This window comes from Nipponia nippon, unplaced genomic scaffold (assembly GCF_047370975.1).
Source record: "Nipponia nippon isolate SJK-2023a ecotype South Korea unplaced genomic scaffold, ASM4737097v1 scaffold_1, whole genome shotgun sequence".
In the NCBI taxonomy this organism is placed as follows: domain Eukaryota; kingdom Metazoa; phylum Chordata; class Aves; order Pelecaniformes; family Threskiornithidae; genus Nipponia; species Nipponia nippon.
This window is the reverse complement of record NW_028262290.1, coordinates 65,029,340-65,048,435: the sequence shown is the minus strand read 5'-3', so window position 1 is coordinate 65,048,435 and position 19,096 is coordinate 65,029,340. Positions and strand designations below refer to the sequence as shown.

The following is a 19,096-nucleotide window of genomic DNA, read 5'->3' as shown; positions in this document are numbered from 1 at the left end:
TTACTAAGACCTGTTTGCAGTCTCCAGGTCAAATCCTTGGCACTGACAGAAAAACTTTCAGGGTGTACATCACAACCAACACTGGAGAGAGACGGGAAAGCCTAGAGTCACTGCCTGGGGCCCCTGTCACTGCAGAAGAAATCTCCATATAAATTATGGCCATAACCTTGGGAAACTTTTGCTTTTGTTGTCCCAAAGGGCTCGGTATTTTGTTAAATAAATAGGAATTAAGCACATGCATTTTTTAATATCCTAAGAATTCAGTGCATATGCTGCAATGACATGAAAGTGGGAATACTGGCAATTTTTATGTGCTAGAATTCCACCTGCACACAGAACAATAGCAAGTCCAGATTCTCTAACATCTGCTCAGGACAGGGTGATGACGTTATGAATCATGGTGGGTACTCAGTCCCTGTCTGCTAACTCACACTAAAATCCACTTCGTCCACAGTCTGAAAAGGTGTCTACATAATGGATTGTGTAATTTCTATTATTTCTTGCTTTCGTGTGTGCTACTATGCCTTTGGCAATCACCTTTGTTACACAATATACCAATCATAACGTTGACTCTATTGTATCCTCAGCAAATATGAAATCGGAAGATGTAGTTTCCTCCCTTTGAAGTTGTGCAGTCAGCACTATAGCTCTTAGGGACAAGGTTTCCTTCTAGATTTTGTAAAGTGTCTCCTATAAAGAGATTAGAGATTGTAGCTGCAGATTGCAGATACTGCCGTAGTAGAAATAACTATACATAATTATTAATAGGAATTGTACTCAAGGAAGGACTGAAAATGCACGCTTTATGATGTAGACTGTATTAATATTAAATAGTTATGTGTTTTTTAATAAATGTAAATATCTGGATAATATTTCTGTCCCCAGACAAAGGAAATATATGTTTTTTCCTCTTTACTTTTCAGTGAATTTTTATGGAAATTATCAAGTGTGAGAGGCTTATCAGATCAAGTTTTGTACTTATTATAAAAAAAAATGAAACAAAATGAGCTGCATGGGGTCAGTGAGAATTCTTCCTGTTGCTCCATCCATTCTCTTCACCTTCAGTGGTATAACAGAGGGAGTCCTTAGGAATGCGCTTTGTAAGTGTGATTTTTTCCTAATAGTTAAGTTGGTGGAACCAGTTGAAAAGCATGAAATACTGCTGCATAAATTATCATTAACAATGTGGTTTATTTTTTGTTTGGCAGTTGAAATTTTAATGTAATGTTCTGCTGAAATTCTGAGATTCAGTCAAGTTTTAACAAGCTGCAGCTAGAAGGAGATTGCATTATTTTTTATGTATTTGTTATTAAAATTCTTGATAAATGTTGCAAAGATTCTACCTGTGAGCTGTTTTTCACTCTCTAGCTGCTATTAAATACTTGCCACTGGAGCTGCATTTTTGATGGTGATTTGTCACATGGTATTATTTCTGCTCCTAGAGTGGATGAATGCAACCTTCATCAGCTTTCTTGTCTGAAGCCTCGCAAGAAATACATTTCAAAATGAAAGTCTTCAGTGTGTATGTGCATAAAATTTTCCATAAAGATGTACTAGTACTATTTGCTTGCATGAATGTTTATGACAAGGGGATGTGAAGACTTTCAGCATGGGTGAAATGGATACATATTTTAATACTGAGGAAAATTTAATGGAAAAACTTTGTGTTGTTCGCCCAACTGTGTTTTGTTTAAGTCAGCATTTATCCAGGAAAAGCTACTCAGGAGCCTTAGAAAACCCCACAGACAAGGTTCCTGTGACCCACAGTGGCCTTTGGCCAAGCCACCCAGCCTGGGAAGATGGGAATGCTGAGGCTGTGGGATGCTGATCCTCAGAGCATATGAAGGTAGTTTTAGATCTGAAGGGGAAAAAGCTGAATTTTCCTAACTTTTCTCTGGCATGCTTTCCAAAGCCTTAAGCTAACAGGATCCCACCTTGCTTGCAAGGCTGGTTATGGTTGTTCTTTAGGGGTTAAATGAACCCTGCTGCATTTCTTGCATGCAATGCTATCTGCTTTCTTTAAAGCATCAACTAGTCCTTCAAGAAGTCAGTGTGGTGGCATCATGAAGCCTCCATGTGTGCCAACCTGACCCCAGGCCCTCCAGCCAATTGCTGTCACAGGAGATGCTCGCACATCAGTGGCTTTGTGCACCTAATTGTCCAAAATGAGTGCAAAAAAGGTGGGTCAGTGATTCCATGTCTGGATATGGGCCTGACCCATCTTCTCTGCTGGTTCCTGCGAGCATCATGCTTCTTCGAGCTTTTCTAGTGATTCTGTGTAATTAATCTTAGCCCACTGTGCTTAACCCTCAGCAAGGACTTGCGGGTGCAGATTGTTTGGTGGTAAAACTTGTAGGAAGTGGCTTCCAAGAAAAGAAACCTCCCCGTCGATTCTTCCCTGATCACATAAACGGTCATGCAACCTTTAACCATCCTGGGAGCCCAGAAGGAATATAGTCAGTGCTCTCCATGACCCCGGTCACCCTTTCACACTATAGTTTCAATGAAAAATCAACTTATACCAAGATGGCTGTTCTCAGGATGGACTCCTGGGAGCGCAGACCAGAGTCACAGAGGTACATGCCCGTAAGTCATTTCTCCTGCCTGTCACGCCGGGTGGGCCCAGGGGGTTTCTGTGTTATGCCGGGAGGGTGGGCAGAAAAGCCTGCAGCATCCTTTCACGTGAGGATCTGCTGCTACTCTCTGACACTTTCCTGTAAATTGTAATACGTGAACACGATTAAACCTTCATCTATAGGTTTTGTATATGTGGTGGCCACAAAAGGGTTGGGTGTCGGCTTTGAGTCTGATTTGAGGGAGGAGTGGGATCTGAAAGCTATAGATGCTGTTTTAAAGCTTTTCTCCAGTAATGATGATAATGAATGACGTAAGCCATTCCTTAAGACTGATGATTAATCCTAATGAATATGTTGCATACATATGTTTCACAGCTGTCATTAAGCTTCCATTTCAACCGCTCTTCCCCCTTCCCCACTCCCACCCATGCCTGCAATCTGCAAACTCTTATTCCCTGTAGGTATTTTGATAGAGAAACAGACAGGTAACGATCCCGATGTCAGACTGTAAGCCATGCAACTGTCAGTTCATATTGTGTCTGACAGTCATTGACAGCTTGCTTCTTCAATTTTACTAAGATTAATATTCTTCACATGTTTTATTTATATTTACTGATCTTGCTGCAGTGAATTTTTAAAGAGACATTTTCATGTTAAAATTCCCTGTTAAAAATCAAATCTGCATTTTCTTCAAAATTTAGATTTACATTTCATCAATAATGCTTGTGAAATTTTTGCACGTTGCTAATGGCCCGATCACTTGCACGATGCTTTGTTCATCCAGTGGTCAATAAGGCTTATTCAGATAAACCCCCAGGATCATCATCCTGGGAACCTCCTCATCCTGGGAAACACATCCGCACATGGTTAACTTGACACAAGGCAGTAGCTTCACAGCAGAAGACTACTCAGATGCATAAAATTATTCATGTGTGCAAGCATTTGAAAGAGTCAGTTTCTGTAAGAGTAACATTGCCACCAGAGTAATGCTGTTGAGCTCAAAAGTATTCACGTGGGTAAATGATGGCAAGATTAGCCTTTGTACTCTCTGGTGAAACTCTCTTACTGTTCTGTCTGTTTGGGCTGGCTCACCAGCTCTCTAGATGCACCACAGCGGGATGCTGGAATTGTAAATACAATGGGGGAAATTATACTTAAGCCAAAAGAATTTTAAACACAAAAGATAGAAATAGTTCGAAATTTGGAAAAAAATTCCAATTTTATGACCATTTTTATCTAAATAGCAATAGGTTATATGAAAATAATGTTTGAGAAAATGTTAAATTATATATCTATGTATATAAACATACATTTTTACATTATTTAAATGCAAAGACAAAAGCTGAATCTTAATTTCTCTGCTCTCTCTGCTTTAAAAAACGCTAACTAAATGCCCACTCCTTAGTCAAGGATTTTTATTGGGTGTCCTATCTGAGTGCAGGCTGACTTATTTGACCCATTTTAGGGAAATCCAGATCCTCACGCTGAACATCTTTGTATGTTTATGAATTGGAAATTTTCCACTTCAGGACTCCTTTTAACCCCTCTGATCTTTCAAATTGCATGTCTCTTAACTTCACGGATAAATTAGCCAATTCCGACCCCATCTAGCCTTGAGATGACAGCGGTGTTTTATCTCTTTTTTCCTTCCTTTCTCTTCAAATCTGCATCATCGTGTTTTTCCTATTGCCATGGCAATACGGCTAAGTACACAGAGAAGTGCAACAAGCCAATTGCATGTAAAAAGTTTGCACAAAGGCAGAATTGCTAACTAAACAAGGGGCATTGCTGATACATGGCTCCTGCAGGGATATTGGCGGGGGCGGGGGGGGGGGGGGGGGGCTGTGTGTCCATTTTTATCTTCTCTCCTTACCAAGTGATTACAGGTGAAAATGCAAGTGGAGAGATGAAAGACGACACGTCAGGATTTCTAAAAGGGGCATAGGAGGGGAAATCGGCATAAAATAAGAGTACAGTAGCAGAAAAGTGTGACGTTTCATTCAGATCGTATGGAGCTCTGGCAGCCTCTGATGACAACATGGGTGATTTTGCACTTCTTCAGTGAAAATAACCCTGCCCTGGCCCTCGGAGAGGGGGTGTATTATTGATGAAGAAACAGTGGCACAAACAATCAAGGACACAGAAAACCCAAGGAATCGGTGAAAAGCCCCTCCATTTAGCCTGATAATACTCTCCATATTCTTAGGTGTGAAATGAATAATAATTTGCCCTTCAGTAACACTTCAAGACAGCTTCTTTTTTTCCAAATAATAGTAATAGAGAAGTTAAAACAGAGATCCCTTTGATTTTTCCTAAAGTGAGAGGAAACGGCAGATGAACGAGCTGTAGCTTTTTACTTTTCTGGCTTGGTTTCATTTACATTTAGTTCATTAATTATTTTTCAGGGAGAAAAGGTTTGTCTTATTTTCAGTGAAAGGAATGCTGATTGTTCTCCTAGGGATATTATAAGAATGTCAAGGCAAACCATAAATATTTTATAAAGACTGATAATAGAGTTTTCTGTGCTAAAGGAAAAGTCAATGATTTTTGAAAAGGGATACATAATGATTTTCTGACTAACTGCAAAAATGAGATGGCAGTAATTTTAATATTAGTTAATAAATATTGACATTGGTATTTCAATGAGTGTAATCAGACTTTGGCTGGATATTGGAAAGTCATGATTTGTTCAGCACTGTTATTACAAAAGCTTGACTATTTCCACTGAGGCTATTAAAGGAAGCCTCAATAACTTCTCAGAATAAATCCAGTAAGACTATGCAAGAATGAACGCGTGCTCTCTGCATCATATTGTGAGCTCATCTGCTTTGCTGTCTGACTTAAAAACAGCATTGCGCAATAGGTTGCATGTTTACGGCATCCTCATACAAAATCAGCCTTTATGCAAAACGGCTTGGTTACAATGCAGCATCAGGCATATAGGTAATCTGATGTCTTCAGCACGCTTTACCTTGTTGTATCTCACAGTTATTCAGAAACTTACTGGTTCGGAAAAAAAAGAGCTAGAAAATACCCAGGGGTCACCCAGAGTGTGAAATGTCAGCTGTTATTCATGTTGGTAGCCTATTATTGCAGAGACAGTGAGAAAGTCATTATTTCATGATGACTTTTGAGTTTTCAAAAGCTTTTAGTCCCAAAGTTACCACCCCCCCACCAAAGCCAAAATCCAAAATTGGTTTCAGAACTGCTACATTTCTGGTGAAGGATACCCCTGGGATACCTGGTATTTGATGAATTAAAAATGACATCATTCTTGTTGGCTTTAGGGCTGATAATTACTGTCTGCTGAGAACACGCAGCAGTGAATGGTGGGAGAGGAAACGGAGTGAAATGAATCCTAGGGCTTTGGTTAGAAGTTCATTAACAGACATGTCCGCACCAAACAGACCGAATTTAAAAATTGGCTTTTTGTTTCAATACAGACCATTTTCATCAGAAAATGCCTTAGCAGCGATACTGTTGCCTCACAAAACAGCCCCAGTCTCTAGGCAGTGTATTTTTTAGGGGGCAGCACATCCTTGTCTCTGGATGCCTGCTCTTGCTTCCGTTCTTCAAAAGCTTCTGCTAGGCTGGCACGGATGCCCAGTGAGCTGGACTGGGGAACAGATCTGGCTGAAAACCTTCCTCTTTTGGATAATCTTATGTGGATTAATTTCCTGATCCAGGTGAAATTGTTTGAAATAAACTGTGAGAGCGGGAGAAACTGCAGCTGGCTGGCGTAAGAAATGCTGCTCACTGATGGGGAGCGATGACCCTGTCTGAGTGAGCGCTACTGCACCACCCTCACCTTGGACTTGGTGACGTATTCCCAGACCCTGCCCTTCTGCTGGCCCTGGTGCTCCCCTGACCTCTCTGTGACTCAATTTAAAGTCTCAAACCAGCTGAAAAGTAACCCAGAAAAAAAAAAAAAAAACAACAAAAAAACCCCAACCAACTATTTGTTTAAATTGGCTCAATAAGGGGTCAGATAAGCAGCGGTGCTAACGCACTTCTGTGCATTAGCAACATGTGGCATGGCCCAGGGAAGAGGGAGGACCCTCACTAGCTCGATCAGTTTAAACTGTCTTGAAACCGCTCCCTGGATGTCTTGCCAGGGGCTGCGTAATAGCAAGAGGAGCAGTTTCTGTATTGCGATGTTTAGTCCCGGCTAATTTTAAAACATAATGTAAAAAGGCTTCCTTTCTTAAAAAAAAAAATGGGATTTGTGACCCTTTCTTTTATAAATACGCATGCAAACACACAGTATAAATTAATCTGGAAAATGTCTTGATTTATATATTGGGGGGAGCAGAGGGGAGAAGAAAACTAAACTCTGTCTTTTAGTCTTGCTAATACCAAGAATGCCAAACCTGGTTTTTCCCTGCTTGGAGATGAGGAGGTTGGAGGCTTTTGAGAGAGGGACTGGGATCTTATTATAAGCTTTTTCACAGTTTAGATGAACTGAAAGGGATACCAGAATTTTAAGTAAGGGTTTTTTTTCTTCCTATATGATTTTGCATGCTGAAGTTTAACAGCTGTTGCAAGCAAGAAGAAAACATATTTTTCCCACTACATCTTTTGATTCCACCAGATGAACTGAGTTTCTTTGGCATTATTTCTTTTTAAAAAAAATCAAAAAACTAGGCAGTTAACTTTAACCCAGATATAATTCTGCTGATTTAAAATTACATTAAAACAAAGGTTGGATTTGGCCAAACCTCATGACTATGCTATTTTCTGTCCCCCTTCCCCCCCCCCCCCCCCTTAACTATTTGTCCCATTGTTTCACTAGGGATTGAAGTTAGATTTACTGGCTGGCAATTACAAGGATTGCTCTTTTGCCCCTTTGCCCCTTTCCCTGTTTTAAAAAATAACAAGGGAGGGGACAGGGTGAGGGGAGAGGGAAGCCTCAGAGGGGTTTGTTTGTTTGTTTTTTCCCAGTCTCCCTTTAGGTTGCTGGTGTTATACCATGACTTTTTAGGAAAAGTGAGAATACAAGCCAATCGATTCCCTTCAGCTCCACAGGACCACACTTTCCGGGGACACTGCAAACATCCAATTGCCCTGTGAACCATCCTATCTCATTTTATTAGATTTGGCTTTCCCTGTCCTATTGTTTATCATCATTTTTATACATATTTGACCTAATGTTATATTTTTGCTGTCAGCTAGAGCAACAAATAGGCTTTTATTAGCCTGTGAACCACATGCAGGCGAGCAGGAGTGGGCAGTACCCGGCATACAATCTCCCCTCCTGCATTACCAAGCCCCCCACGCCACAGTGGGATTCACTCCCTAAAGAGATAAAGTTCCCACCGGGTCCTCCTCCCCCCTCAGACTTTCCACTGGCGTGAGTGCCGGCATTTGCTATAGTTTATGACCGTTAAGAGAGGCTGTGGGGGACGTGCTGGGTCAGCACGTCCTGTAACTCCTCCGGCCGGCAGAACCAACGTTGGGGGGCTGCTGCCATCCCCAGGAGGTCCCCCTCAGCCACAGAGGGGTTATGGTTGGTTTGGGTTGTGGCAAATTCCTCTACCAACAGACTTCCCACCTCAGGGGTCCCCTCTGGAGGTTTATATCATCATAAGATAGCACCGACTAGGATTGAATCTGACCCCCTGTTTATATCCAAATAGAATAAAAACCAGAAGTAAAACTGCAGACAAACATAAATAACACATGCTTGCACATACTCTGCTGCGTTGTGATCCCGGTAACGCTGAAACTGGTGTCTGAGCACTTCGAACCCTGGTTTTAGAGAATTTGAAATGCATCTATTAAATTGCAGCCTTTGCTGAACCTGTCAAGAACGGTTTCTGCCCCAAATGGAGACTGTCCAAAAAATTATGCATGGCCATTTTAAAGTTATGCAAGGTCAGAAAATACAAACAAAACAAAACAAAATGAAACAAAACAAAAAAGCTGGGTGATTGAATGACCGCAGGACAAAACTGTGAGCTAGGAGAGACCTTTCCCTTCAGTCATGCCCACTTAGCCACGTGAAATCAGGGCAGCGGTGAGTTACACAGGGCTGAGTTGGAGTCATCCTCCCCCCGAATCACAGAAGTTTAGATTCCAGTTTTGTGTTTTCCATTCTGACTTTATTTTACGCTAATAGCTGGGGTGAAAAAAAAATGCTTCATTAAACCTGGTAGCCTCAAAGGGGTGGATATGTGAAATGGTCCTTTTTTTTCCTGCTACAGCAAGAGCAAGCTCTGGGGAAAAGGGGGAGACAGGTGGGGTTTCAAACCCATGGCTGGCCGGGATTCAGCGGTCACATCAGTACACGCTGCTGCCCGCGCTAGCAGACAAATGTCCCAATATCAAAGGCCCATGCCTTTTTCTCCCCAAAAACTACCCACGATAGTTAGGCTGAGGACAAAGTGAAATATTAAGTGTACTCTGATTCATAGGTGCCTTTTTGGAGTTGGGTGCACTGATGAATTATGGGGGTGGCTGGGAGAGGGTTGTCATTCTTAGCTTTGCTGGATCTGTTTTCTGGGATACTTCAAATGGATGAGTCTCCAGAGCCGTCAGCAGCTCCTTCTTCCTTGGAGCCCCCCTTTCCCCACCCCAGTCCCCAGACTGGCCCTCTGACATACATTGCAGTTCCTGGTTTTCAGTGATTTTCCCCTTCGTTAGTTGAATTCTAAGCTCAGTTAATCTCTGCTCACTGGATTAGTAAAACTTTTTTGTCTTATTGTGAGCTGCACTTTTTGTGAGCTGTATTTTTAAATTCCCAACAAGCAAGTTAAAAAGGAAATATTAAAAGTTTACTGGCTATGACTATGAAATCAAATCAACCACAAGTGACTTGAAGTTTTATCGATGAAACTTGATAAATGTGAGGTCTAATCTTTTCATTTATTTTTTTCATTTAAGTGAACTCTGAAAGGGTTTTGCAGAAAATCTAAAAAAAAAAAAAAAACTCTATGTAAAAACATGCCTCCAAAGAAAACTATCTCAAAATACAAAAAAGGGTCAAATAATTTAGAACCTGTGGGTTTAACTTTCACCGAACATGACAACCATTTTGCAAGCTGAAGGCACTCTGGAGCCAGTGTAAACCAAAAACACTGCGATGTTGAAAGTTAAAGCTCCAAGCCTGAGTACAAACTGCCTCCCTGTGTACATCTGACAGCCCGAACAATACCTTGTGTTGGGAAAACATCACTCCCCCTCTGTCCAGGGAAGCCTGGAAGATGTAGCAGCAGTAAAGACATGAGAAGGATGGAGCGTGAGCCATAGCTCTGTCGTTACTTCCCTGTCTCTCATGGAAGGCAGGTCCCTTGCCAGGATTTAAAATACTCCGTTTTTTCCCAGCGTAATTATTTGATGAACAACTTTTCAGGAAGGCTGTCAGCAACCTCCTTTCCCCCTTCCCCTGCCAATGCTTCATGTTGTCCTTGGCCCTGTACTGGTTTGTCCCACCATGTGGTGAAATGGGTGAGGGAGCTGAATCCCTGAAAAAATCACCATTTATTCTTATATTTCCTATTTTTTGTATATTTTATCTTTTCTAGGTGTTTGTTTGTTTTTTTTTTTTTCCAGGGGATTAGCTCCACCATCCAACCTACTGCACAGCCAGGACAATACTGCAGGAGGGACATGGGAGGAACAAGTTGCTGGCAAGGGTTGCACAGGGCAGCTAAAGCATCCTCCAGCCCATTGGGTGCCAGATCACACCTTCAGTCCATTTGGAGAACTGCTGTCTGCTATGGTGATTAAATATATATTTATCAGCATGTCTGCAACCACCGATTCTCTGCTGAACTGTCCCTAATTTACACCAAAGCAACGCAAACGCAGCACGTCTGCAGAACACCGCTGCCCAGCTGCGGTTTTGACTTGCTTTGCACAGCTGTGAATGCAAGGTGGAAAGTCAGGAACAGAATAGCTAAGGATGTTCTAAACAACGTCTGTGAGGTTAATTTAAATTTAGCTTATGTTTCTCAAGAGCCATTAATGATACATCGCTCTGCATTCTTAGAAAAGGGGCGGGGAGGGGGGTATCCAAGTAAATTGACACTGTTATCAAAACAACAAAAGAAATCCCTGGAGGCCGTTTAGAAGCTGTTGGAACCAGGTTTCCCAAATAACGTTAATTGTATTCTTCCCTGTTAGCGTGTTAAAGCATGTAGGCGAAGATATAAGCAATAGTAACAGAACCCATGAAGTCGCATGTGTGTGATGTGCCGCGTATTCTTCTTGCTCTTCTTCCTCTTCCTTCACCGCTCGGGGTACTTATATATACCTGCCGCTCTGACGTTACTCCTTTCAAAGGAATAATTGCAGACAACAGACTTCACTCTTTGGTTTATTGGCAGCTTAAGGCACTTGAGTACTGCAAGAATGAAGTCTTATATTTTGAGGGACACCTTTCTGTTTCATATTCTTGGGAAAGCTAGTGGTTATTAGAGATGTATGGGCAGGTGTGTGACTGGCTGAAAAATTAAAGACTTTTGAATGACTCGGTGTTTATTTTATTTTTATAGGTTTTGACTTTCATTTAACTTTCCCTCAAATCCTTTTTCTTCCAGATACTCTAAGAAAGGTGCAAGGTTCTCTAAATGTCACCTTAATCCAACATCTCCTCCCCGTGCTCCGCTCCTCGGACACAGCTCTGCCTATCACTGCAGAACATAATGGACAAATGCTTCTTATTATACCATACTTTAAAAGGTATTTTCCAATTACACAAGTATACAACATTTTCTAAACAAATAGTCTAATTTTGTGTACGTAGGCAGCTTTTTAATAGGATGCTGCAATCGAAAATTACCATACAATTCTTAAGGCCCAGTATCGCAAACATGTTATTAATCTCCTAATGAAAGCATGTGAACTGCTCCATGCTTCACCGCAGAAATCCCTTTCTTTTTTCTTTTTTACTTTTTACTAAGTGCAGGTAGCAGATTGTTTTGGCCTATTGGAAACAATTAAATCAAAGTCCGTGGGGCTTTCTACAGCTGTATTTAATAGAGAAGAGCAGACTCCTTCCTGCTGGTTAAATTGGTTGCTGCGATGCACAGCTATTTTTATTTTTGCGTGAAAGTGAGGTTTTGAAACCTTAAAAATAAATGATGGACTTGGCAGGGGAAAAAATACTTGATTACAAGTCAGCACAAATGTAGTGCTCTGTATTTACTCTGTGGTGTGTATCTAAATTTCTATTTTGATTCAGGTATTTACCCTGATAGATTAACCTATGTTTAGTGAGAGAAGCAACTCATGCTACCTGCTTCAACAGTGAATTTGCATTAAATAAGATGGGTAAGAGGAAAGCTGAATACCCCATTTGCACATTAAAAGCTGATCATTAATCCTATATTTTAACTCTGCAACTGTCAGGAGCTATTATTTCCCGGAGAGCCTGACAGTTCAAGGGATAAACTGGAGAGGGTCCCATTATAAAGGTCTATGAATAGACGTCAGAATAGTTTGCGTATCAAACCCCAAAGGCTATTAAATGTGATACTTTAAGAATCAATTTGTAGCTAAATTAAAGAGGAAGGATGTGAATCCTAGGACAGATTTTAATAAAGCAGAAAATGTAACATATAGAGAGGCATTTTAAATACAATTAGGCAGATGTAAAGATTTAAAAAAATATTTATTATTAACCATGAAAAACCCCACCCATTGATTTTCAGCCTAGTGCTTGGAAAACTGTGCCACATCTCGCCACAGCAAAGAGATCAAACGAGGAGAGGTGCTGAAATGCTGCTTTCAAAATTATGGTTTCAAGTGAATCTAGAGCAGATCAATAAGAGAGCTGATAGCTTACAAGCCTCTGAGACAAGTCAACAAACGCAATGCAAGAAAAGAGGACCAAAGAGCTGTCTTGGTACGAAAAAACTGGTTTCTAACAGGACATCCTGCTGAGTTTTATCTGAGTTCATTAGGCTTGAAGACTGAGATCTGCTAATTCCACATGAAAAGTTCCAGACATTTGCAAAACCAAATCAAATGTGATGCTGTACTTAAGCTTGTTAAGAAGTTGAAGTTAACGCTAAAACCTGCTTAAATGGGCTATCAGGAAACATGGCTGCACAAGCGGTACCGTGCTCACCCTTTTCAGCAAGCCAAAAGAAACCATGCAAGCTCGACGTAGTTCTTGTGAGGCTTTTAAGCACTACACTAGATTGGCCCCCCCAAAAAATAAGCGTTAGGAATAAGAACATGATTCTCCAGTATGTTACTTCTGTTTTCCCCCAAGGGGTCTCAGATGAAGTCCGGGAATCAGGCCCAACATATATAATTACAAGGGCAGGAGTGCAGAAAGACTGACAACCTCACTGTTCCTCACTGGGAACAATTTTGTTATCTCACATTTATTTCTACAATTTCTTTCTCTTAAGTAGTTTATATCCCAGAGTCCCTGAAACAGGATGTGCTTTAAAAATTACATGTCTTTCTCTGCGCTCTGAAAGTTAATAGTTGTTTATTATTCAAAGTAGGCTACTGAAATAAGATCTCATAAAAATGAAATCACGGTTCATTTCCATAGCTGAAAATGGAGATCCTCACTTACTGCAGCTGGAAGAGGCAAAGACAAAGCAAAGTTTGTCGTAGACTTCCCCCTGGTTGTTCTGTTTCGAGCTAGCTGAGACACGAATGGGAACTCCAGAAAGCCCCTCACTTCGTACTTCACTGCTTTATACAGATTTTAATATTCCGGGGCGGGGATAGCTGAAAGCTCTATGCTGTGTGTTGACCATAATGTCTAGTAAATCATTGTCTCTGATAACTTCGGATTAGTTATTCCTGCCTTTTTTATATTGTCAAATGCAATTAACTATTAACCACTGCATGGTCCACCAGTACTTGATTATTTTGAACTGGAGGCAAGCTCTCTATAGGCATGTGTTTGTGTGAATGTATAAACACATGTTAAAGGAACTATGTTCTTAAGCTGTGTAGACAAAATAATATAGAAAGTGCCAATACTGAGGATATCTGTTCACTCAGCCCCTTATATGTGTGCTTTATGGTATCATCTTTAATTGCACAGCCACATATTAATTTTATTGCAAAACATCATTTAAGTTTCAGGAATTAGTAGTAATTCCATTTTTTGTTACCTTCAAAGCAGTTTGTTATCCCATGCCTTATTTACCATATGCTATTCAAATGCTTCTCTGAAAAGGGAATAATTAAATTCCTCGTGAGACTTTCTGTGGTGACCAGTTCTGCAATATTTGAACACTTCATGAACATAAATTAATTTACCTTCCTCTTAGCAGTTGCTGTTGGAACTGATCCCAACCGTACTGCTCTGAGTTCTTAGTATAGTGAAATTTTGGCTTTGCCCCTGTAATCTATCCTAGAATAATATATTTGAGCATGGAATAGTGAGGACACTAGTCTATAACTGAGGATGTGGCATATGTGGTTCAGTTGGCGCTACCAGCTGTGAGAAACCTGAGCATCCTCGGTTACAGCAGAATCTTCTTAGAATTTAGCGACTCCAATTGAAGAGGTAGTGATGGAGCATGTGCAAACTGTGATTTTTCACAGACTTATAACACAGCCAAATGTATAACGAGAATAGCAAAAGGCAAAGCCCTAGCACAGGGAGCCTCTTCAGATTTTTCAGACTCTGGCTTCAAATTGTGGAGGTGCTAGAACAATTCCCAGAGAAGATCCAGAATGTTTTGAGATGGGCAAAACAACCTGGTTTCTGTTAACCTCACTCTCAGAAACAGCTAAATAGTTTTGGCTGAAATTTTCATTAAAATTTGAGCCTGAATCAAACACTCTGCATGCAAATTACAGCAGAAATGGCTAAACTCGGATGAAATATAGCTGTCTGCCAAGACAGGCTTATAAAGGCAAAGTGTCGGGCAATTCTGCCTTTTAGGACTCTGCATATACACAAATGTAAAAATCTCGTTACGCGTAATGCCACGCATGTGATATAAATGTGTAAGCACCGTGTGGGTGCAAATATGCTTGTGCAAATATACGCGAAGATCAAACGTTTTGTCATGTTCAAGATTATCACCTACAGATAGTCACCGTGTGTAATTCGGGATCAGTTACGCAAGCACACAAGCCTACTGCTCGTGAGCCACTCGGCAAAAACGCTACCTCTGACTTCGGTAAGCACAGGACGGCCAGGACTATATTCTTATTAAAGGAGCATAGATTCAGAAATCATGTCCCACTTTTGATAAATGCAGCACTGGTAGGTTACATGGATTGCTTATGGTTTGAAATGCTAGTTACGTATCTGGCTTGCAAAAATGATTTGATTCATTTGAGAAATTCTACATATTACCATTAACAGAACTTTCTTCCTTGGGCCCATAAATCCAGGTATATATATATAAAAAAAAAAGCTTGTGTTTATCACCTGTAAAGAAGTTCTCATTGTCTTTTATTGCAGAGAGCCAAGTGTAATCGCCACGAGAGGAAACGATCCAGTTCAGCAGCAGCCTCAGCAGGAAAGCTGACTGCCAGGTGCGTGAAGCGTAAGAATATCTGTGCTAGCTATGTACGCACCGACGGTTTGATCTGCATTAAAACAGTGCTGAGTTGGAGGGAAAAAAATGAAAGAGAGGATAGGTAGGCACCTACCCCACCACCCCGTCTCTGCCTGCTGAAAAGGTTTGGGTTTCATGGCAGAAACACAAATACAGCATGAAACTAAATAATTAAAGCCTGGCATTACGGGCCAAAGTCATTTCTTGTTATCAGAAGAGTATCTTTTTGTGTGTAACAGGCAAAGCTTATTTTGATTGATTTTAAATGTGGTCCTAAGAGAGAACATAATCTCTTTGAGCATTTGCAAAACTTATATTACCCCGGGAAAAAAATAAAATACCGACACCCCTGAGCACATGGGCTTATCTGCAACCTAATACTGTTATTGTAAGGGTTTGTATAGCTCACTTCCTGCCTTGAGGCTTACACAACAGGATATTTAAATTACAAAGACAATGAAGAAATGAGGCAAAATGCTCTTGATATTAAAAATATTCTAGTTGCTTTACTGTTCTAATTCCCCATGAAGTGACTTGCAGAATTAATGAGTAAACACAAGGTCACTCCTGGAGTCGCGCTGCCTAAATAAACTACAGGCAAATTAAAGGCAGCCAGCAGGGTTTATCAGCTGTCCCACTATGCTGTGAAAAACGTATAACTTACTATTATAATGGCAGCCACTACCCCTTACTACTGTTCACAGGCTGTCACTGTTTCCATTGTTAACGTGGTCTTCGGGGTGTAATATCTCACCTGTATCAAATTGCATCAGGCTGAAACTTGGCACACAGGTGTGTCTGGATGGTATGCTCTTTTTTTAAAAAAAAAAAAAACAAAACCAACAAAATTAAATTGTATCAATCAGGGCTGAGGGATATATTTTTTTTTCCTTTGCTTTCAGGCACTGTTTATTCACTTCCCAAATCTGAACACAAACTGAAGTTTAACTTTTCACTGAAAAAGCCTCTAAGTATAATTCGATCTGTCCATTGAATCTTTTGGTTCCTGTTCAGTTTGTATCGACGGGGCTATTTTTATTCTAGAGGTCTTTATCTGAGTGGGCACTTCTCAGCTTACGCTTTCCTGGTCTACCATCCTGGAGTACTAACAGAAACCAAACTAACCCATACTGGATTGCCATTAGACCCTGTTTTTTCTCTGGCTTGTCTTTGACACAGACTTTGTGTTCTCTTCAGACTATATTCATTCTCTTTTAGCTGTGCGACCGCCTCTCTCCAATTGCACAGCCAACTCAAGGAAGGTGCAAAAACGCTTCAGCAGAGATTGCTGAATGAATATAATCCTTGCTGTGTTAGGTAAAAATGCCAAAACACAATTCCAAGCACAGGTACCATGCATGACTTGTGCCATGGCTTGCTCTGCCTGGGTCAGAAAAGGTCTCACGGTATTTCATTACGGCAGCAGTGAGAGCAGCGCTTTAAACATACCGACCCATTTTGCAGCTACAAAAAATGAGGCTTGGAGAGAAAAACTGACTTATTCAGCGAATGAGTGGAGTGCCCCCCCCAAACCCAGTACACAGGGCTGCAACAGGGGTCAGACCCAGCACAGGGCCTTGCGAGCAGGGGAGAGATGCGCTGTTCCTGCATCCCATGCTGCGGCAGGCTGCAGGCAATGCCCAGGGAGAGGGGAACACGGTGCACGCCGTACCGCGGGCAGGTAGGCGCAGATGCAGCTGCAGCCAGCCAGTAATCGCCTGGGATCCAGATCAGCCACCTCAGCATTGCCGGGTGGCACGGTCCTTCCTCTCTCCTCATTCATCTGCTCAGCAGCGGGCTCTTCGGCCGGGCCTGCCCCTGCGCTGGGACCCAATCTGCGCAGGGTGAAAAGAGGACAAGTCTTACAAACCCTTGGCACGGGCTGAGTATCTGCTCGCGCGCAGCTCACGTGAAATTCAACTTAGATTAATAGTCGGAGTTCTAAACCCGTTTTGCATTAGCGATGAAAAAAATGGGCTAGTATGTGGATGAATGTAACTCATTCATGGGTTTATGGGCCCAAAGGTCAGGGAGTGGAGGACTCTGCAATAGCTTTGATGGTTGCATTCTTCCATTCATATATCTGATTAAGTTTAAGTGTAAAACTCACGGAATTTCCCATTAACTGTACATCTGAGGAAGCTGCTGAATGCGCTTATGCGAGTCCAGATAAGCAGAAACTTCAGCTTATACAAACTAGTCACACATCCCCTTGCTTTTGATAAAGCAGAAGGAGGACAGTAGGACTGTATGTGTGCTAAATAAACGGCATTAGATGAAGTAATGCCTTTTTTGGACATTTTCCACTTTGCATTTGGAAGTCAGGAGGATCTGGAACACCACATTTTTTTGAAATATGGTAGGAAATGATTAAATGAGAATGTTGCTGTCAGTCTCTTGCGTGCAAATCTTGCAGGGTCTGGAAATCACCAGTGAACTTTGGAGGGAATTTTAGCCTTAATATGGACTAAACACATTTGGTAGTCAAGGAGAAAACACTTGGCTACCAACCAAGCAAATACTTCCTTTTAAAAATGTTCTAGCGAGCAAGTGAAAAATGAGGTCATTCATGCAAATATCCCATTCACTGGCACTTTTTTTATTACCAGATTATGGCTACTATGCCTGCCCTACAGCAGAGTCGTGTGGACTCTTGAGTAGAAAACTCTTGAAAGTAAAACTAATGTGGGTACATACTCCTTGCAGAAGCACTTGTGCTCACTTTCATTCAGTTGGAAGGGGCCACACTGAAATTAGGAGTGTGCTAAGGTACTGGCAATGCTCTGCCACATTGTCTCCTCCAAGAGGCAGAGGTGGGAACAGAGCAGGTTTCGGGAGCAGATGTTGAGCCAGGCGGCGGGCAGGGGTCTGCAAAACCAGCCAGCACCAGCTTCCAGTCGCCGACCTTGCATGGACTTGGCACTGGGACCACCATAAGGGTGGCTGGGGTTACGTGGCAAGAGAGCGCTGCTGGAGGGCTCCTGGCCTCCCTTGACAGTCCCTTGACCCCTTCTTCCCATGCATGCCTTATGCTGTCTCTCCTATAGACTACAGAAGTACAGATGCACATGTTAGGTCAGTTCTACCTAGTGGAGCCTTCAGGGAGTTAAGCACCAAATGGTGAACCCGACTCTCTTGAATTCTGTAAGACAGACAAACAAACAAACAAACAAACAAAAGCTTTAGCTTTAGTGACTATGCAGGCACACCAAATGGAGTTGCCAGTACACACTCGTATGCATCCTTCTTCTCTGGAGAAACAAAACATTGGCTTGGACAGTACCGACAGTACCATTCTGTGAGCGTTTTTGGCAGCATTGTTACCACACTTATTTTGCAATGTATTATTTTTATTACACCAAAATAAACAGGATCCTGGACTTCTTAGATGATAGAGGGATTTGGCATGAAATGTTCTCATGTATTAGGGAAAGATATGTGGGATATTGCACGGCAACATACTTCATAGCAATAAAAATATGACTAGTGCTACATCTTATATTACGAGAACATTGTCGTACTAGTGATATGAAGAGCAGATCTACCGCTTTAAATTGACTTTATTAAGCGTAACCCTTTTATTATATAAAGCCCCTAGGAGAGAACAGGATGCTTGCACCATTGATATTAATGGGATCCTTTGCAATAAAAACAGTACTCAGGAATCTTTTGCACAGCAGAAGGAATCTAAGAGTTGCCGGCATATGTGATAACTGCTTTATTGAGTGAGTACATCGCCGCTTTTGTCAGAGAAGCAAATGAAAAAGTAAATAGAAAGAAAAAAAAAAGACAAGGTATCGCTCCACAAGAACAACATTCAAAACGAAGCAGTATCTTCCAAATAGCCTCTTCACCTCCTTAGGAAGAGAGATAAGTATTTTAGAATAAAAGCGCTGCTTATTCCCGAATGAGGCACCCACATCGGGAACTGCTTTAGTTTGGTTATTCTGCAAACAATCCCGATAGCAAAAGCTATGCCAGCCGGCTTCCTTGGAGAGGAGGGGGGAGGAGGTCTTAACTACATTAGGAGCC

General features: G+C 41.4%; 1 long non-coding RNA gene across 1 annotated transcript in view; it reads left to right on the top strand.

The window, feature by feature from the left end:
- Positions 1-15,208, top strand: part of LOC148057403 (uncharacterized) — a 61,422-nt gene extending 46,214 nt beyond the window's left edge. The window contains exons 2-4 of the long non-coding RNA XR_015701978.1: positions 10,128-10,296; positions 11,117-11,258; positions 14,968-15,208. This is a non-coding gene — a long non-coding RNA (uncharacterized LOC148057403). The remainder of the gene's footprint in view (positions 1-10,127; positions 10,297-11,116; positions 11,259-14,967) is intronic.
- Positions 15,209-19,096: the final 3,888 nt, after the last annotated feature.